Source organism: Lathyrus oleraceus, chromosome 2, assembly GCF_024323335.1.
Source record: "Lathyrus oleraceus cultivar Zhongwan6 chromosome 2, CAAS_Psat_ZW6_1.0, whole genome shotgun sequence".
Lineage (NCBI taxonomy): Eukaryota > Viridiplantae > Streptophyta > Magnoliopsida > Fabales > Fabaceae > Lathyrus > Lathyrus oleraceus.
The window spans coordinates 193,530,371-193,551,470 of record NC_066580.1 but is presented as its reverse complement, the minus strand read 5'-3'; the positions used below and the strand labels follow the sequence as shown (position 1 = coordinate 193,551,470).

The following is a 21,100-nucleotide window of genomic DNA, read 5'->3' as shown; positions in this document are numbered from 1 at the left end:
TTTGTAAAAGAGTTCCGGTACTCATTTTTCAAATATTTTTTTAAACTTTTTTTGTATACCGGAAGACTTTACAAAAGAGTTCCGGTAGTCAATTTTTGTGTACCGGAACTCTTTTGCAAAGTCTTCCGGTACACACAAGAAAAGTTAAAAAATACTACTGGAACTCTTTTGCAAACTCTTCAGGTACGCAAAATAAAATTTAAAAAATATTTAAAAATAAAATAATAAATTAATAAAAAATATATAAGGATAAAATTGATACTTTTTATAAAACGTAGGGATAAAATTGGTACTTTTTATAAAATGTAGGGGTACATGGATAAATGTAGGGGTATAAAGTAAAGTTTTCCAGTGGAGAATAGGAGGTGAGAAATTTCAAAACCATGGGCCTTTGCCTTTGAAGCCCAATTCGAGTACCAAAGGGCATATGGAATACAACAGTATCATCTCTCATGTTCCTTGTTTCACAATGCCTCTCTCTCTCTCTCACACACTTTTAATAGCTTCACTCACCAGAGTTAGGCCTCGTCGCGCCGAAAATCGCCTCCGACGGAGGAGGAGGTCCAAATGACCTTAAATACACATCATTCAACTCGTCTCAAGCCTCTCATCCTCAATCTCCTATCGAACATCCTTGATTCCTAACCAAAAAGACAAACCAAATTGAAAAGCATATGAACCCTAAAAAGCAAAAAACAGAAATTAAATGTCATAGAGGAGGAATCAAAGCCTAACACCTTAAGGATTTGATTCCTCATACTTAACCCTACATGATGGTGACAAGACTTACGTGAATAGGTGAAGAAGAAACAGAGCTCACCTATGAGGTGGAGAATGGCACCAGTGTTGTAGGAATTGAAGACGACGAAGTTGAAAATGGAGGAGGATTAAGGATATTCAGGTAATAACTCGAACTTGCAACCTCTTTCTAAATGGTGAGGGAGTTTACAGAGAGTGATGAATTATAGAGAGAACTTAAAGAGATAATTTTAGAGTGATTAAGAAAGTGAGAATTTCCAGTGCCTTTGTGGAGTGGTGATTGTTATTGTCATCGTTGTTGAATTTGAGAGTGATGTGGAATTATATAGACGATGATGATGTAACTGATTTGGGCATAGAATTAAAGCCCAATTTGTTAGGTGTTAGGGTAGCTGTTTCATTTAGTGAATTGAAAGAGAAAGTTTATTATGAGTTACTAAAAGAGTTTGGTTTTCTGTTCAATGCAGTTAGTTGTAGTTTGTTAAGTTAGTTATAGACTGAGTTGGAGTGAGTTAAGAGTGTGAAGAATTGGAGGTAGATTGTGCAGTTAGTATCTGTTAGTGTTAGATTAATCATTATGTTATGATAAATTTTAGAAGTTATTTCTTAGTTGAATAAATTTGAAATAAGTTATTTCTTAGTGAAGTGTTTGAATTAAGTGTTAGTTAACTTCTGTTAAAATTGTTATGCAAAATTTTAGGTTAGTTATCAATTAGTAAACTTGAGTTAATAAGCTTGTTACCGTTGATGTTAATGACAATTAGGAGAGAACTTAGTTATAAGTTAATTGCGGTCTTTATAAAAGCAATCAGTATGTTTTAAGTTAGAAATTAGTTAGGATCGAGTTAATATTGTGAAATTGTTTGAATTTGAAATGTTATGAAAACTTGCATTGCTTGTGAACTTGAACTGCCATGGACTATTTTTGGATCAATGCGACTTTTAGAGGTTAGTTAATGAATTGAAATTCTGAGTTTATTGAAAATTAGCAACTGGAAGTTTAGTTGGAATGGTTTGTTATGTAGGCTATTGTGGAGGTATACTGATTTTGATGGAAATTGAATAGATGTTATGGATTGCAATGTGTATGTTTGTATGAATCTTAGGTCATGATTGTTGTGTATAGGTGGTATTTCATTAGCATGACTAAGGATTTGTTTGTGTGTGCTAAATTTGATGGAAATTGATGCATGTTTGAATGTATGCTTATGATGTATTTGAAATGTTTATGGATCTTTTTGTTTGTGTTGCTGGAATTTGGTGATGATATATTGTTTATGATGATTGTGTGGATGATCGTGGTCTTGGGTTGTGGTACTTTGCAGGCTGCATTAAGCTCTGCAAAAATGCGTTGAGCTCTGCACCTGCATTGTGCCAGGGTATGCACATGACATGGATTATTGGATTTCAATTGTTTCTACCTAGCTCGCATAGGGTCTACATCATCTTTATGCACGCACCATGTTATGAATTAGGTATGTGTTGGCCTTCTTTTGATTTAAATCTGAATGGTATGTAATGACATGATGATGAATGCATTGCCTTGTGGAATTGTATGTTTGGTCTACTATGATTTATTGAATTGCATAGCATGAACATATCAATATGAGTGCATTTGGTAGCATTTATTCTTGCAATATGATTATGATGTACTAAAGTGTGTAGGTCTTGATTGCGGATCTTCAGGCATAGCAGGAAAGAATTGATGAAGTTTGGGTGGCCTTTGTCATGCCAAGGTATAAATTTGGTGGCTTGGTAAACATGGAATATGCATGGAGTTATGGTGCAATAACTTGATGACAACATGAACATGGGTGAAGGTGACTTGGGGATTTAGCAAGAAATAGGTCGAGGGAGGGAAGTTAGTGTTAGGGTCAGTCAAACGTCAATTGTTGACCAAAAGTCAACATTTTGACCAAAAGTCAACTATATCAAAAAAATGTAATTTCTTTGTAATTTTGCAACAGCAATGTAACTTGTACTTGATTTTTGGTACCTTGACTTGTGTATGGATTGTAACTTGTTCCTCAAGTAATGCATATAATTTTCCTCCACTTTACAATTTGAAAACTTAAATTTGAATCTTTTGAAATTTGAATGAAACTTGATCTTGAATTTGAACACGAGTCTTGAATCTTGAATGAACCACAATGCCTTGCCTTGAATCCAAACTAAACAACTAAAGGACTAGTGTATTGAAAAAGGTCTATAAAGAGATTAATCAGTCAAAATCAATACTTTATAGTTGACCAACTAAAACCTGCCATACATAATCAATTCCAATGTCATGATGCAATCCATATGACCCACAAGTGCCAAAGATCAAGAAATTAGGGTTCCACGACTTTGAGTTCAAGAGAATTGGTCATCACTAGTCAATATAGCATTGGGATGCCCTAGATTTTACCCTCAGAGAAACCCTAGTTCCATGTTGATCATAAACATCAAAAGGCCTTTGAACCAATTGTGTTTACTCTTAAAAAATGCAATGGTAAAATGAATGCCTTATGATGCCAATGACTATGCAGATGAACCATAGACCAAAACTCAGATGAAAGTGAAAAAGGGAGGGCAAATTCTGGGATATGACACACGTGGCTCAACACACAAGAGAGATCTAATGGCCCTTGTGTTTTCTAATTGCATTTTAATTTCTGATTTTTCTTTTAATCCACTTATTTTGATTAATTCATAATAAATTCATTTTTAATCCAAAAAATATGGGACTTTCACCAAAAATCTTTAAATATTTTCCCCTTCCATATCTTGAATCAAAATAATTTTTTAAATTAATTTTGATATTTTTTATGAATTAATTGGTTTTTGACTTGTTTTTAAATATTTTAAAATACTTCTGACTTTCCAAAAATTCTAAAAAAAATTGTCTAAGGTAATTTGACCTAGTTTGACCTAGGATAAATCTCTTGGCCATTTATTTGGTGATTTGAAGGGATTTGAGGTTTTGTCCATTTAAAAATGCCTTTTAATTTATTTTAAAATTGATTAATTTTTTTAAAATTTTTATTGAGCCATTTAATTGACCTGGTGGTGTTTGACTTTCTGTTTAGCCTTGGTCATGTTGATTTGAATTTTATTTGACCAATACTGTTGGATTTAGGGGGTTGATGAAATGTACATTTCATCCCCCAAAGTGAATGGATAGTATTTATCAGATGAATTTCCTCCTGTGATTAATTTGGGTTTCTATTTCCCTTCCCCTCTTCATCTTCATCCATATTCTTCCCCAATCCATCATTGACCAATGAATTCTCTTCAAGTCAAAATGCTAGTTGATTCATCAATGACCTTGTGTCAGATGAATCAACATGAGCCTGACTGAGATAAGTCCCTCCCATTTCATTTTAGTGTGTGGTATGTTTTAGGAGTTTGGTTCTTTGTACCAAGTCTCTAACATACATTAACACCAATATCTTTATTGCCCGACCTCAGATAGTTGGGACTTCTACATAAGTCCAATTACGATTGCTTAACATAGAGCTAAAATTTTCCCAAAAGGCACATCATTCTTATAAGTGAGATGATAAGTCTCCCATTCTTCATGGCATTGCGTGAAGACTTGACCTTTTTTTCATTCATGAGAGCTAGTGGCATACTTGTTAATTTATCCAAGTTGGAGCCCTTCTCATGGATGCTGTCTTGGTTCATGTATTCATACTTGTGGATGAATGATTGAGTGTTATCCAAAGAATTACTTAAACAAATAAAAATCTTCACTGACCTTTGACTAACTCTTCATTAATGTTGTTTTACTTTCAAGTCATTTTACTTAATGCAATTTAAATTTCAGTACCTTTATCATTCATTTCCATTTACATTTCATACAACTTGTTTATGTTTTAGTCCTTTTCACTTTGCTCACTTGAGTCATATCTTGTAATTGTATATATTATGTGCTTGTAATTTTATTTGTTTGTGGTATTAGGACCTTAAAATACCTATTAACAACTAAAAAAACCCTAAAAAATATCTTGGTGGACTATCGGGCTTGATCTGAACTTTTGGACTTAGGATAGGCAACCTTCCTATGCTTTGAGGACTTGGCCAATGCCATTATCTGAGACAGAGTTATCCTTGACTGTGCCTTTCATCTGATGCAAACCTTGGGTGCTTCTGGTTCATCTGTCACCTTGTCTTTGTGCTTGATTGTTATACTACTATTATTGTTGATGTCTGATGATTGTTTTTAAGTTTACCAGAAGGAATATTTTCATCTGATACATTGAAAGATATTGAAGACTGCTAGCCATTGAAGTGCTTGCTTAGATATTATGGCTATCTTTATTTGATGCCTTGGTCTTCATATGGTTTGCTTGGATATTTCTTGCTCAAAAGTCTAAAGGAAATGAGTTTCTATCTGACATTCTTGTCTTGTGGATTGCATCCCATTGGTCAGAACTTTTCAACTCTTAACTTTTAATTTTTGTCTAGGGTAGTCCCTTAATCTCCTCCCACTTCTTTAATTTCAAAATCTCTCCCTCTTTTCAAAACCTTCTTTGATTGTGTTTTTCAACTTCTACATGTTTTAATGATTAGAAACTTTGACCTTATGCCATTGAAATTTTAAACTTTTTCTTAAATTAAACTTATGAATGAACTTAACCATATTGAGTTAATTTTAAAAAGATAAAAAAGAACTAACAACCCCATTAAAGTCTTTGGCCTTTTGTGCCTTTTCTGTTAAAATTTTGATAAAAAAATTAATTCACCAACTTCTTTGAAATTTTTACCACGAACTACAGGGTTTTGATCCCTTATTTTTATGTTGGTATGTAGGCATAATACTGAAGGTCTTGTCAAACACAAAAATATAATTAACGAATTCTTTTCTCACCCCCTCACTCTATATCTTAATCAAACATCATTTTGACCAAAAACACATGCACACAAAAAAGGGCTCCCTAGGAGTACCTAGGACACTTTGGGTGCTAACACCTTCCCTTTATGTAACAAACCCCCTTACCTGTAATCTCTGACATTTTATTAGTTTTGATTTGAAAATTTCTTATCTTTCCGTACTTTTTCCATATTCCTTTGGAAACAATAAAAGCGCAATGACGACTCTGGTTTTATTGACGTCAAGTTTATCCATAGCTTGATGATCATGAATTTACCGCTACAAAAATTAAGTGGCGACTCTGCTGGGGAGTAGTCCTCTGTGGGTTTAGCCTACTTTTTTGTTGTGTGTGTATATTTATATATTTGATGTTTGTTTGTATATACTGTCTGTGTTATGCTTTGTCTGTTGTGCTTGGTGATCTATGTGTGGTGAGATAAGTTCTAACCCGAACTTGAGTGAAATTTAAGATAGGAGGATGGTATTTTCATGTTGGATTTAAATGAGTAGTCCTGAAAGAGTTGACATGAGATCCTCCACTCAGGGGACACCTCTTTGAAGTTACTGATGTCACACGAGTAAGTCGTGGATAAACATTGCTTTCTCTAATTTGGGGGTGCGAGAAGCTGAGGACCGTAGAACATTTAACCCAACTTGGTCTATTTAGGATGTAATGTGGAGATTGTTCAAGTGTAGACTTGATAACAGTTGTTACACGATACTACACTCAGACGAGTTTCTCTTGAGAATACTATGGATTGATAAGTCAGTCATCATAACCTATAGTATTCGATAGATGGGATTACGACTCTGGGAACTTTTTTAGAACATGATCTACAAGTTTTATCCTTAGTACACTCTTTTGGGATGGTTCTTAACCCGACTCCATTCTCATGACTCGCAACAAACCCTTTGATTCTTGGTTGATCCGACCAGTCTCGTCAATATCAATGAAACTTGGGTGTTGATAAGGTGAAAACCTTAATCCACTAAAATGGATGATTGATCTTGATGATGACTTGATCCATACCTTAACCTTTGTTTGTGTTTGCCTTGTGTGTGATTGTTTCATTCATGTGCATCATAACATCCATCACAGAAAATAAAATTTTCAAGGGAACTAAGGTCTTATTTGCAAATATTTTCAGACCATGGATTGTGAACGAAGGAACACTAAGAAGTACAGTTTCAGGTGTCCCGACTTGAAAGAGTTAAGGAAGTTATCATCATTTATATTAGATCCCTTAGATTTTAAGCAACGTCATGGGAAGTGTAATACCCCAAAATTTACCCTTCATTTTACCTAAAAAAAAAAAAAAAAAAACGAAAAAAAAAAAAAAAAAAAAACTTAATTAATTAAATAATTAAAATAAATAAATAAAATATAACAAATTATTTTGGACTTGGGTCTCACTCATTTGAGCCCATTACCCACGAAAATCAGTCTATAAATACTGAAGTTTCAGTAGAGGAAAACACACTTGGAGTTACACTGGGAGATTCACTGGAGAAAGAAGGAAGAGAAGCAAAACCCTGAGGAAAAGATAGTGAGAGAAAAGCCAACAGAGTTCAGAGCAACCTCCAAACCCTGAAAGGAACTCAACTTGTAAACCTCACGGGCGCAACTCAATCAAGCTCTCCAATCAGGTTTGCCCTATATCCATCATCTTTATGCCTTTTATTTGAATGCTCTAAATGTATGAGGTATTATGGGTGAATTTGATACCTTTTTGTGAGCCTTTTGTGAATTTTGATGGAATTATTCATGTGGTTACATTTTGATTTAGGGGCAACTCTGGGTTACCCTATTTTGTTTATTCTAACCTGTCTTGTGTTTCCATGGCATTGTTTTCTCTTGATTTCATCCTGCTGCTCTAACCCTTTGTCGAGTTTTGTGAGGGCTCACATGGCTTTCGCAGAGACACTCGCGTGGTTTCCCACTTTATTTGTGGGATACCCCCTGGAGTTTTATTCTGATTATTCGTGTTGACTGATTTCCTTTGACGGTCCAGCTGGAGACATTTCAGGGTTTCTTGCCCCTTTAACTGCTATAGCTTCGGATCTTTATCCGTGTGGTAATTTTTTCCCTTTCTCATACTTTATCGCTTTCTTAGCTGGAAGACCTCGATAGGAGGCAATGTTTGAGCCCCTTGGTGGCATTTTACTTTGAGATACATGTTTTGTGTTTTGTATTCATATCCCTGCAGGTAGCGCGGTTCCTTCGTCAAGGACTGCCTTTTTGCCCTCGAGCATCCCAAACCCTAAAACCCAAAGCAACACGTTTACTCCTTCTACTACAGGCGAGTAAGTCTCCAAAGGTCGAGCATCCTGTAGATTGCGTAGTAACGTTGTTCGTCCAAAATCCAATCCATAACCCCGTAGTTAGCCGAACTACGGCTTGCTCTGATTCTCATTCCAGATGAGATACGTAGGCATAAGACGCGATGTCTTAGCGAGCACACATCCCCCCAACTCATAGGTCAGCCGAGCTACGAAGACTCTGATTCTCATATTCAGATGAGATACGTATGCAGTGGATGCGACATCCGCGCGAGTCATTTCTCTTAACCTTTTTAGTAAATAAACACGTTAGGTAAACCCACACCCTTTAGACAAAAACTACAAAAGTGGATCCCGTAGAGTACTATGGATGCGTAGGGGTGCTAATACCTTCCCTTCGCATAACCGACTCCCGAACCCAAGATTTGGTTGCGAGACCTTGTCTTTTCCTTTCCTCTTTCAGGTTTACTTCGAGCGTTTCCTTTCCCTCCCTTGGGATAAATAACGCACGGTGGCGACTCTTCTGTCATTTTCTTTCGCCGGTTGTTTTTTCGCACACTGTATTTTTCAGGTTGCGACAGCTGGCGACTCTGCTGGGGACTTTAAGAAGTTGACCTCTTGCTGGTCCATCTTCCCTAAGCGAGTCCCTCCTAGCTTTTGTAGTTTGTTTGTTTATTGGGTGTTCATGCTTTTGTACAGTTATTTATTTACCTGCTTTACCTTATTACATTGTGTACATATCATTGTTGTATCTGTTTCTGTTGGCTGGCTGCTTGGTGATCTTTGTGAGATGAGTTCTATACCCGAACTCGAGTGCACTTAAGATAGGAGAATGACATAGTCCTGTCAACTTGTGTGGAGTATTCCTTAGCGAGTTGACTTGCAAGCCCATTCACTTGGTGGAGGTCATGTTGAGATCAATAATGTCACATAAGTAAGTTGTGGTTAGACATTACTTGTTCCAATATAGACCTAAGAAGCCAAGGACCTTAGTTTACCTAACCCATCTTGGCCTATTCGTAGGACGTAGTGCGAAAGTCGTTCAAATGTAAGATTTGATACGATTGTTACGCGATACTACACTCATAAGAGTCTCTCTTGAGAATATTGTTGGAATACGAGTAGTCGTTCCTCTAATAATATCCGAAAGATGGGATTATGACTATGGGAACCTTTTTGTAGAACATGTTTGGCAGGTTTAAACCTTAGTACACTCCTTTTGGGTGGTTCTTAACCTAAACTCCATGCTCGTGACTTGCGACAAACCCTTGATTCATGGTTGATCCGATCAGGTATCCTTAATATCAATGAAACTCGGGTGTTGATAAGGTGTAAACCATAATCCGCCAAAATGGGTGGTTGATATTAAGGATAACATGATCCATCCCATGACCTTTGTTTGGTGTGCTCTTAATTTCTCTCCAGACAGTGCAACCTGACAGATGTTCAAGCAGATATAACAATCCTGATTGACATACCACTGCATTGCATTCACGTCATCACATCATTTGCATTCATATCATTTAACACATGTTTATCCTTTTCAAGGGGTTTTAAATCTTCTTCTTGATTCTAGTCGGGGTTTTCTTCTTACGCTGTTTATCAAATGTGAGACTGAAATCAAGGAGGTAGAATACCTTTTGGAATTGATAAACATGTCATTGCATTTGCATAGTCATCCGCATGTCTTGCATAACAGGTACCGCCACAGTGTTCTCAGTTTGTTTGGTGTCCCACTAGCAGGATAGCTGACTCAGGCATTCATCGATACGGTACCCGAAGGAATCAACAGAGAGTAATGGAAAGCCTACAGGCAGAGCTCGCCGAGATGAAGATTCGCATGAATCAATTCATGGATTTGGTTCAAGGGGTGGCTCAAGGACAGCAGGAGCTTAGATTGTTGGTACAGAGGGATCCCCCTATTACTCAACCGGAGACGTTGGCCGATCCTCCAGCTGGAGAGGCTAATGGACCCAATGGACCGGGGCCTATCCCAATCCTACATGTCACCTCCGGTCTACAACCCATTCAGGATGGTCAGGATGATCAGTTCCCTTTGCTTCAGGAAGACTTTGGCATGGACCCCATGTTTAAAAGATTGGAAGAGAGGTTGAAAGCAGTGGAAGGACAGAATCTTCTGGGAGTAGATGTTGCTGACTTGGGGCTGGTCCCAGGTGTGCGAGTGCCACCGAAATTCAAGGTCCCGATATTTGACAAATACAATGGCAGCTCTTGCCCCAAAACTCACGTGCAAGCCTATTTCCGTAAAATGGTTGCATACTCTGACGACGAGAAGCTACTTATGTACTTCTTCCAGGACAGCCTGGCTGGGGCATCCTTGGAATGGTATATGAGGCTGGACAGAGCCCACATCCGTTGCTGGAGGAATTTGGCGGAGGCTTTCGTGAAGCAGTACCAGTATAATGCAGACATGGCTCCGGACAGAACTCAACTTCAGAATCTGTCTCTTAAAAGCAATGAGTGCTTCAGGGAATACGCTCAACGCTGGAGGGATACAACTTCCCGTGTTCAGCCTCCTATGTTGGAAAAGGAAATGGCCAACATGTTCATGAATACGCTGCCTGGACCTTATCTGGAGCGTCTGGTGGGGTGTAATGCTTCCAACTTTGCTGATGTGGTCTCTACCGGAGAAAGGGTGGAGAATTACCTAAAGACCTATAAGAGCCAAAATGGAGTTGGATCCTCATCAGGGGTGAAGAAGTCGTTCATTCAGGGACAAAAGAGGAGAGAAGGGGATGCAAGTGCCATATCTTCTTATCAGAACAGGGATAACCGGAGGAATAATTTTCAGAATTATCATCAGCAACCGTATGTTGCGGCTGTGACCATTCCAGCTGCAGCACCACTACAACAACAACAATCACAACGTCAACCAACTCAGTATCAACAACAGCAACAACCGGGTAACAGACCCGCTTATCAACAGAGGCAAAGGATGATGGACCGGCGTTTCGACACCCTTCCAATGTCGTACGCTCAGTTGCTTTCTAGTTTTCAACAACTACAACTTGTGCAATTACGCACTCTGGCTCCTCCTGTTGGTAGACTTCCGGTGGGTTACGACGCCAACGCTAGGTGTAGCTTCCACTCTGGGGGCACCTGGCCATGACATTGAGAACTGCAAAGCTTTTAAGCACGTAGTTCAGGACCTCATAGATTCAAAGGCCATCGACCTTGCACCAGCTCCGAATGTCGTCAACAATCTCATGCCCCAGCATGGTGGAGCCAACGTTAACATGGTTGAAGGAGAAGTCAAATTAGTCGCTGCAGTCAACGAAGAAGATGGGGATAGTGATTGTGACATTGACAACTGGGTGCGTCCGAGGATCCCGGGTGAAGTTCTCAACAATTGGTCTTCTGAAGAGATTATCCAAGTCACTCTTCTTGAAGAGTAATTTTCTTTGTTTATTCATGCATATCCAAGTCTTACGTTCCGCCCAGGGCGTAATGACTCATTGTAGGGCCCATCTATGTGACAATTGCATTTTTTATCATAAATAAAGGACGTCTTTTTGCATTCAAATATTTTGTTCCCTGTCTTTCTATTTTTGCAGTTTTTCAAAATAAAAAAAATGGCAATGTTTTGTTTAGTTTTCACTTCTTGTTCACACTCATAAGCACATACCATCACTCATGCAGATGCACAACACCGGATCCTATTGATAACGGTTCTGCTATGGCTCGTTTCGACTTTGAAAATCCAATCTTTCAAGCTGAAGAAGAGGGTGATGAAGACTGTGAACTCCCTGAAAAGCTTACCAGGTTATTAAAACAAGAGGAAAGGGTTATTCAACCGCATCAAGAGTCTGTTGAAGTGATTAATCTCGGCACCGAGGACGCCAAGAGAGAAATCAAGATAGGGGCTGCTTTGGGAGATGATGTGAAGAAAGGGCTGATTGAATTGCTGCAAGAATACGTTGACATCTTCGCCTGGTCTTATCAGGACATGCCTGGGCTGGACACAGACATCGTGGTGCACCGCTTGCCTCTCAAAGAAGGTTGTCCTCCGGTCAAGCAGAAGCTCAGAAGAACAAGACCAGAGATGGCTGTCAAGATAAAGGAAGAAGTACAAAAGCAATTGGATGCAGGGTTTCTAGCAGTCACCAATTATCCGTCATGGGTTGCAAACATCGTCCTAGTACCTAAGAAGGATGGAAAGGTACAGATGTGTGTCGACTACCGGGATCTGAACAGAGCTAGCCCTAAAGATGATTTCCCATTACCTCACATCGACGTTTTGGTGGATAATACAGCTCAGTTCTCGGTATTCTCCTTCATGGATGGCTTTTCTGGCTATAACCAAATCAAGATGGCACCAGAAGACATGGAAAAGACAACTTTCATAACCCCATGGGGCACCTTCTGCTACAAGGTGATGCCGTTTGGTCTGAAAAATGCCGGAGCAACATATCAGCGAGCGATGGTGACTTTGTTCCATGATATGATTCATCATGAAATCGAGGTTTATGTGGACGATATGATTGCCAAATCTCAGACAGAAGAAGAACATTTGTTGAATTTGCAGAAACTGTTTGAGCGTTTGAGGAAATTCAAACTGAGACTTAATCCGAATAAGTGCACTTTCGGGGTGAGATCGGGAAAATTGTTGGGTTTTATTGTTAGCGGAAAAGGGATTGAGGTGGATCCTGACAAAGTGAAAGCAATACAGGAAATGCCTGAGCCAAGAACCGAGAAGCAAGTCCGTAGTTTCTTAGGGAGGTTGAACTACATTGCAAGGTTCATCTCTCACCTAACAACCACGTGTGAGCCAATTTTCAAATTGCTGAGGAAGGATCAGGCTATCAGGTGGAATGAAGATTGTCAAAGGGCTTTCGAGAAGATAAAAGAGTATCTACAAAAACCTCCGATCCTTATACCTCCAGTTCCTGGGAGACCTCTGATAATGTACCTATCAGTGACCGAGAACTCGATGGGGTGTGTATTGGGACAGCATGACGAGTCTGGTCGAAAAGAGCATGCCATATACTACCTTAGCAAAAAGTTTACCGACTGTGAAATCAAATATTCGCAGCCTGAGAAAACTTGCTGTGCTTTGGCCTGGGCTGCTCGCCGACTGAGACAGTATATGTTGAACCATACTACCTTGTTGATTTCTAAGATGGATCCAGTGAAATACATATTCGAGAAGCCAGCTCTCACCGGAAGGGTCGCTCGTTGGCAAATGATTTTAACAGAGTATGATATTCAGTACACGTCACAGAAGGCCATCAAAGGGAGTATTCTGTCAGACTACCTTGAGGCGGCAAATAAGAACATAAAGAAGATTGTGCAGAAGATGGTCGTCACGTACAGAGATTGGCATGAGATGCTACCTTTCGCCTTGCATGGGTACCGCACTTCAGTACGTACATCGACCGGGGCAACCCCTTACTCCCTTGTGTATGGTATGGAAGCAGTCCTACCTGTTGAAGTGGAGATTCCTTCCCTAAGAGTCTTGTTGGATGTCAAGCTAGACGAAGCTGAATGGATTCGGACAAGGTTCAATGAGTTGAGTCTTATCGAAGAGAAGCGAATGGCAACCATTTGTCATGGGCAGTTGTATCAGAGTCGGATGAAGAGAGATTTTGATCAGAAGGTGCGTCCTCGTTGTTTCCAAGTCGGAGATTTAGTGTTGAAAAGGATCCTTCCTCCTCAGACAGATCACAGGGGCAAGTGGACTCCTAACTATGATGGACCGTATATTGTCACCAAGGTTTTTGATGGTGGGGCTTTAATGCTTGCAACTATGGATGGTGAAAACTTCACTTCCCCTGTGAACTCAGACGCAGTTAAAAAATACTTCGCATAAAATAGACCCGCTGGACAGTAAAAAGAATAGTCCAGGCAAAAAATGGGCATCCCGGCGAACCAAGAAAATGAAAAGGTTCGGGCAAAAATTAGGGATTAAAAATGAAAAGATCGTACACCCGGTAAGTTGAAAACCTGAAAAGGCAACTTAGGCAAAAATGGGTATCCCGGTGGATTGAAAACCCGAAAAGGGCGATCCAGGCAAAAGTTAGGGATTAAGCGAATGACTGCGTTCTGAGTAGTTCTAAATCTCATCTCGTGCCAATGACTAGAAATTTTTGAAGGATAGGAAACAGTCCAATCACTCTTTCAGAAGGCTGATCATCTGGAGGATCTTGAAGACGGGCAAGTCATAGCAGAATTGGAACCCAATAGAAATCCATTTCACATTGCCATTAGATTAATTTCTGTTTTTATCTATTGTGCGATTACCTCTTTCCAGGGATTGCTTCTTAATGTAAATGCCTATTCAGAGGCCATTCAATCAATAAAATCATGTTATTCAGTATATCTCTGTTTTCATTTTCATTTTACTGTTTTGTTTGCAAAAATGACGTCCGAATTTTTGATAAACATTGCATCATGACACATAAGGGCTTTACAGGTACATGCTTAATAAACATTTAAAATTGCTGTAAATTTTAAGTGCTTTGGATCGTCTATTCAGAACAGATACCCTCGGGGCATTTCCTTAAAATCCCCTACAGATGATCGTGAATATCTTCCCCAGTGAAGTCACCAACAGACAAATTCGGTGTCTTATCCCTGCAGAGCTGATCAGAGTGTTGGATTCTTCAATCCCCAACAGTTTCTCACCACCGTACTTCCCCAAGCGGTTGTTTCAAGACATACACTCCCCAGTAGAGTTGACAGTGTCAGACTATATATCCCCAGCGGAGTTGACAGTGCCAGACTGTATCTTCCCAGCAGAAGTGGCTGCTCCTTAGAGTTCGATGCCAAATCGATAATCCCAATGCCAGAACCATGGTTTCTTTCCATGAAGCAGAACCTCGGTACCGTATCAGTGTTTGCTCCCCCTGCTGAGTCATCTCTCGCAAACCGTGGTTGCCAGAATCATTGTAGCTTTCCTCAGCAGCAGGCTTCCAATGCCATTCTTTCCCCGATCAGAGTCTCGGTATGGCCAGAACACCGCATGGCTAGTCTTCTCCCCACAGAGTTCATTGTGGTGTGTATCTCCAGCAGCCTGGCCAGAGCCTAGAGGATGATAATCATTTCCCCAGCAGATCCCTTGCCTCAGCTTGGCATTCTACCCAGCATTTCGCATCCCTGCATGTAGAATCATATTGCATTGCATCCTTCCAAATCGCGTAGCATTTCCATTTTCATGGAGCATTACGCCATTGAAAAATTCAAACATACGCATGTAAGCATAAAACATTCTCGGTATCCCAAGTGATAAGCTAGAAGTTGTTTCCAGTACTCAGACTGAAGGTTGTTCATGACTTACCTTTGTTATCCCCAGCAAGTGTCATTGGCCCATGCGCCGCCTCTATTATCATTTCCTATTTCTGCCAATGCTGACAGGCATGAAATTTTCCAGTATCCAGACCGAAGTGGCATTCAGGCCAGTTCTCCGGTATCCAGACCGAAGTGGCATTCAGGCCAGTGTTCCGATGTTCAGATCGAAGAAGTTTCCGACGTTCAGGTCGATGCAACTTGTGGCATTCAGGCCAGTTTTACCGGTATCCAGACCGAAGTGGCGTTCAGGCCAGTTGTTCCGGTATCCAGACCGAAGTGGCATTCAGGCCAGTGTTCCGATGTTCAGATCGAAGAAGTTTCCGACGTTCGGGTCGATGCAACTTGTGGCATTCAGGCCAGTTTTCCGGTATCCAGACCGAAGAAGTTTCCGATGTTCAGGTCGATGCGACTTGTGGCATTCAGGCCAATTTTCCGATATTCAGATCGAAGAAGTTTCCGACGTTCAGGTCGATGCGACTTGTGGCATTCAGGCCAATTTTCCGATGTTCAGATCGAAATCCTTTCCAGTATTCAGACTGCTGAGCGGCATTCAGGCCATGGTTATTTCTGTGTTACCATTTATTTTGGTATCCAGTTTAACATTCTTTTTTCGATATTCAGACTGACTTTCACCGTACCAGACGGATTCTTCTTTCAAGACCACCTCTTTGCCGATTCTGACAGACATTGTTACTTCACTTCACTTCAGTGCAAATTTTTGGGCTTTTATTGTATTCAATCCCTTGATACCTCGAAAGCACGAAAGCAGCTGTCATCTTCCTTCCGGGTCTCCAGTTGATTGAATAGGGGCAGTTGTAATACCCCAAAATTTACCCTTCATTTTTCCTAAAAAAAAAATAAAAATAAAAATAAAAAAATAAAAAAATAAATAATTAATTAATTAATTAATTAATTAATTAAATAATTAAAATAAATAAATAAAATATAACAAATTATTTTGGACTTGGGTCTCCCTCATTTGAGCCCATTACCCACGAAAATCAGTCTATAAATACTGAAGTTTCAGTAGAGGAAAACACACTTGGAGTTACACTGGGAGATTCACTGGAGAAAGAAGGAAGAGAAGCAAAACCCTGAGGAAAAGATAGTGAGAGAAAAGCCAACAGAGTTCAGAGCAACCTCCAAACCCTGAAAGGAACTTAACTTGTAAACCTCACGGGCGCAACTCAATCAAGCTCTCCAATCAGGTTTGCCCTATATCCATCATCTTTATGCCTTTTATTTGAATGCTCTAAATGTATGAGGTATTATGGGTGAATTTGATACCTTTTTGTGAGCCTTTTGTGAATTTTGATGGAATAATTCATGTGGTTACATTTTGATTTAGGGGCAACTCTGGGTTACCCTATTTTGTTTATTCTAACCTGTCTTGTGTTTCCATGGCATTGTTTTCTCTTGATTTCATCCTGCTGCTCTAACCCTTTGTCGAGTTTTGTGAGGGCTCACATGGCTTTCGCAGAGACACTCGCGTGGTTTCCCACTTTATTTGTGGGATACCCCCTGGAGTTTTATTCTGATTATTCGTGTTGACTGATTTCCTTTGACGGTCCAGCTGGAGACATTTCAGGGTTTCTTGCCCCTTTAACTGCTATAGCTTCGGATCTTTATCCGTGTGGTAATTTTTTTCCCTTTCTCATACTTTATCGCTTTCTTAGCTGGAAGACCTCGATAGGAGGCAATGTTTGAGCCCCTTGGTGGCATTTTACTTTGAGATACATGTTTTGTATTTTGTATTCATATCCCTGCAGGTAGCGCGGTTCCTTCGTCAAGGACTGCCTTTTTGCCCTCGAGCATCCCAAACCCTAAAACCCAAAGCAACACGTTTACTCCTTCTACTACAGGCGAGTAAGTCTCCAAAGGTCGAGCATCCGGTAGATTGCGTAGTAACGTTGTTCGTCCAAAACCCAATCCATAACCCCGTAGTTAGCCGAACTACGGCTTGCTCTGATTCTCATTCCAGATGAGATACGTAGGCATAAGACGCGATGTCTTAGCGAGCACACATTCCCCCAACTCATAGGTCAGCCGAGCTACGAAGACTCTGATTCTCATATTCAGATGAGATGCGTATGCAGTGGATGCGACATCCGCGCGAGTCATTTCTCTTAACCTTTTTAGTAAATAAACACGTTAGGTAAACCCACACCCTTTAGACAAAAACTACAAAAGTGGATCCCGTAGAGTACTATGGATGCGTAGGGGTGCTAATACCTTCCCTTCGCATAACCGACTCCCGAACCCAAGATTTGGTTGCGAGACCTTGTCTTTTCCTTTCCTCTTTCAGGTTTACTTCGAGCGTTTCCTTTCCCTCCCTTGGGATAAATAACGCACGGTGGCGACTCTTCTGTCATTTTCTTTCGCCGGTTGTTTTTTCGCACACTGTATTTTTCAGGTTGCGACAGGAAGCTTTTGTCCGTATTATCTACTGATGTGGTTGAAGGACTTCTAAGTGTCTTGGTGCAGTTCTATGACCCTCTTTATCGGTGCTTCACTTTTCCTGATTATTATTTTGTGCCCACGTTGGAGGAGTATGCCCATCTCTTGGGTATGCCCATGTCTAACAAGGTACCTTTCAATGGATTGGAGGAGATCCCGAGATCTCATGTCATAGCCGAAGCTCTTCATCTGAAGAAGTCAGAGATTGATGCTAATTTGATAAGGAAATGAGGGATTCTAGGATTGACTTATGATTTTCTCATTGGTAGAGCTACTATTTTTGCTCAAGCTGGTAGCATGGACGCTTTTGAAGCCATCTTTGTATTGCTCATCTATGGTTTAGCTTTGTTCCCTAACATTGACAGTTTTGTTGATGTTAACGCCATTAGAATCTTCTTGATTGGGAATCCTGTTCCGACTCTGTTGGGTGACATGTATTTCTCTTTGCATTTGAGGAATTCTAAGGGTGGGGGAACCATTGTGTGTTACATTCCTCTTCTGTACAAGTGGTTTATTTTTCACTTACCTCAGACACCTGCTTTCTTGGAGAACCAACAGTGTCTACGGTGGTCCTAGAGACTTATGTATCTCACTAATGATGATATTGTTTGGTATGATTCTACATTGGGTAGCTTGGATATTATTGACAGTTATGGTGAGTTATCTAACGTGCCTCTTATTGGTACGTAAGGAGGAATCAACTACACCCAACATTGGCCCGTCTTCAGCTTGGGTTCCCCTTGAGAGATAAGCCTAATAACGTTCAGTTAGAGGGTCTATTCTATCAGGAGGGTAAAGATTCCTAACATTTGAAGAGTAGAGTGGTGCGTGCTTGGCACAATATGCATAAGAAAGGAAGATCCGATCTTGGTCCATGCAACTGTGTAGCTTTGGAAGCTTACACTATTTGGGTGAAGAAGAGAGATTTGGAGCTCAAGATGCTGTATGCTTGTGAGAGACCTATGTCTGTGGTTATGGCTGAGCTATCAACTCTCCCTAACAAAGATATAGATAAGTTGGAAGATGCACTTGCCAAGATGAAGCAAGAGAAAGACCTTTGGGAAGAGCGATTCCATGCTTTGAACCGAAAGCACGAGGAGTTGCAACTTGAGTCGAAATACAAAAATGCACTTATTGAGGTCCTTGAGGAGCGTGCAGTGAAGAGACAAAGAGAGCTAGAGGATTTATTTTCCTCTAGTATGACTCAGTCTTCCGGTGCTTGGAAGAATATTGTTGATCGACTCATCCTTGAGAAAGCTCAGACGCAGACAAATTTTGAGTCAGAGATTCGATGCATCCGAAGGAAGTACACTCCCTTGGCTAGATCATCTGATGCAGTTGCTCGGGATACTTAGGATGATAGTTTCCTTTTCTCTTGTATTTATATTTTGGTTCCTGAAATTGTACTCAGTGTAATCCTTCTAAAGTTTATGAATAAAAAGAGATTTTATGGTCAATTGAATTATTATTATTGTTGATTTCATGGCAACGCTTCTGTGAACATGGTAGATGGTTGTCCTGGGAATTTTAGGGTCTTTGATGTGCGTCGCATTCGAAGGTCGTTGGTGGAAATTCATAGAGACTTGTTCTTGGTAAGCAATTGTGAACATGACCATGATAGTTGTGTTATTTGTAGCGTTAACCCTCGAGGATGTGTAGTTGTAAAGAGGGATATTCAAAAGCTGATGGATGAAAATGTTATTCAAGTTCAACAATCCAGGTATATGGGAAATGATGTAAACGTTATTGTACCAATATTCAAAACCCCCGAGCGGGTGGTTACTCAATTTTATAGTAGTAGAAGAAATGACAACATATCGGTATCGTTGTTGGTTATACGGTTAGCGGTCCTCATCCCCTATTCATCTAATAAAGATGTAACGTATAAGTACAATGCTACCATGATTGAGAATGGGTAAGCGATTCCTCTTTCCACTGCAAATTCAGTGGTGAGCATTGCAAATGTAGTAAAGGTGACCTGTAATGGCCGTGTGTTTGCCCTGTATCTCCTAAAGTTATGGAAGATGTTTAAGTAGGTAAGAAAGCAGAAGTCCCTGCAGTTGATCTGGTTAGCGCTCCAACTTGTCATTCTGGAGAGTTCAGCGGGTTGAAGGCTAATGATGATGATGGGGTACCTCGTTTGATCAAGAGAAGTGAGTTCAATGTTGTGAAGCAGTTGCTATGAACGACGTCAAAGATTTCCGTGTTGTCATTATTGATGAATTTTGAAGCACATAGAGAGGCTTTGCAAAAAATGTTGGAGCAAGCCTACATACAACATGATGTTATTGTGGATCAGTTCGACCACATTGTTGCTAACATTACTTCTTGTAATAATTTAAGCTTTTGTGATGAAGAACTTCCCGAGGAAGGTAGAAATCACAACTTGGAACTCCACATTTCAATGAATTGCAAAGAGGACCCTTTGTCTAATGTGTTGGTTGATACTGGATCATCATTGAATGTGTTTCCCAAGTTAACTCTAGCAAGACTTTCTTATCAAGGCGCCCCGATGAGGTACAATGGCGTGGTGGTTAAAGCGTTTGACGGTTCTCGAAAAACTCTCATTGGAGAAGTGGACCTTCCAGTTAAGATAGGTCAGAGTGATTTTCAAATTACTTTTCAAGTGATGGATATTCATCTGGCGTACAACTGTTTGTTGGGAAGGCCATGGTTCCATGAAGATGGCGTTGTGACGTCTACTCTGCATCAAAAGTTGAAATTTGTTAAGAACGAAAAACTTCTCATTGTTGGTGGGCAAAAAGCGTTGTTAGTGAGCCATTTGTCATCCTTCACCTATGTAGATGCTGAAGAAGAAATTGGAACGTTGTTCCAAGCTTTGACCATTGCGGATGAATTGAAGAAGACTGGGGCACCCATGTCTTCTCTGAAGGATGCCAAAAAGGTTATTCTGGCTGGTAGCACCGACAAATGGGGTTGCATTATGGAAGTTATTAAGAACAAGAATAGAGCAGGGCTGGGATTTCACCAATGGTCGTTCAACGCCAACGTCAAGACTATGCAAGAAGTTTTCCATAGTGGAGGGTTCATTCACAAGGATGATCAACACTCAGCTGCAATTATTGAAGACAGTGATGAAGATGAAGCTTGTGCCAATTTTGTAACACACGACCAGACTTGCAACAATTGGATTGCTGTTGACGTTCCTCTTGTTATGCACCGCTCAAAGTAATTGTTTTATTGTTTAATAAAATTCCTTCTCCAATGCCTAAGGGAGAAGTGAAACATTGTTGGGCATTTTCAATATTATCATCAATAAAATACAATTTTATTCATCGACATCTTTGATGTTTATTTTTACTTTTTGCTTTTTTTTTTTGAAAATGGTAATCACAAAAAACATAAATAAATAATAATCTTTCCATCTAATCATTATGCAGGTTGGTTCTCAAACCCATTGAACGTAATGATCCTACTCCC

General features: G+C 39.9%; 1 long non-coding RNA gene across 2 annotated transcripts; it reads left to right on the top strand.

Moving 5' to 3' along the window:
• The first annotated feature begins 393 nt into the window (after positions 1 to 393).
• Positions 394 to 2,813, top strand: LOC127118844 (uncharacterized). Of its 2 annotated transcripts, none has more exons than XR_007802387.1 (2): positions 394 to 901; positions 2,425 to 2,813. It is a non-coding gene; the product is annotated as an uncharacterized LOC127118844 (long non-coding RNA). The 2 variants fall into 2 exon arrangements; XR_007802388.1 differs by having other exon boundaries at positions 2,418 to 2,813.
• The last annotated feature ends 18,287 nt before the right edge of the window (positions 2,814 to 21,100 follow it).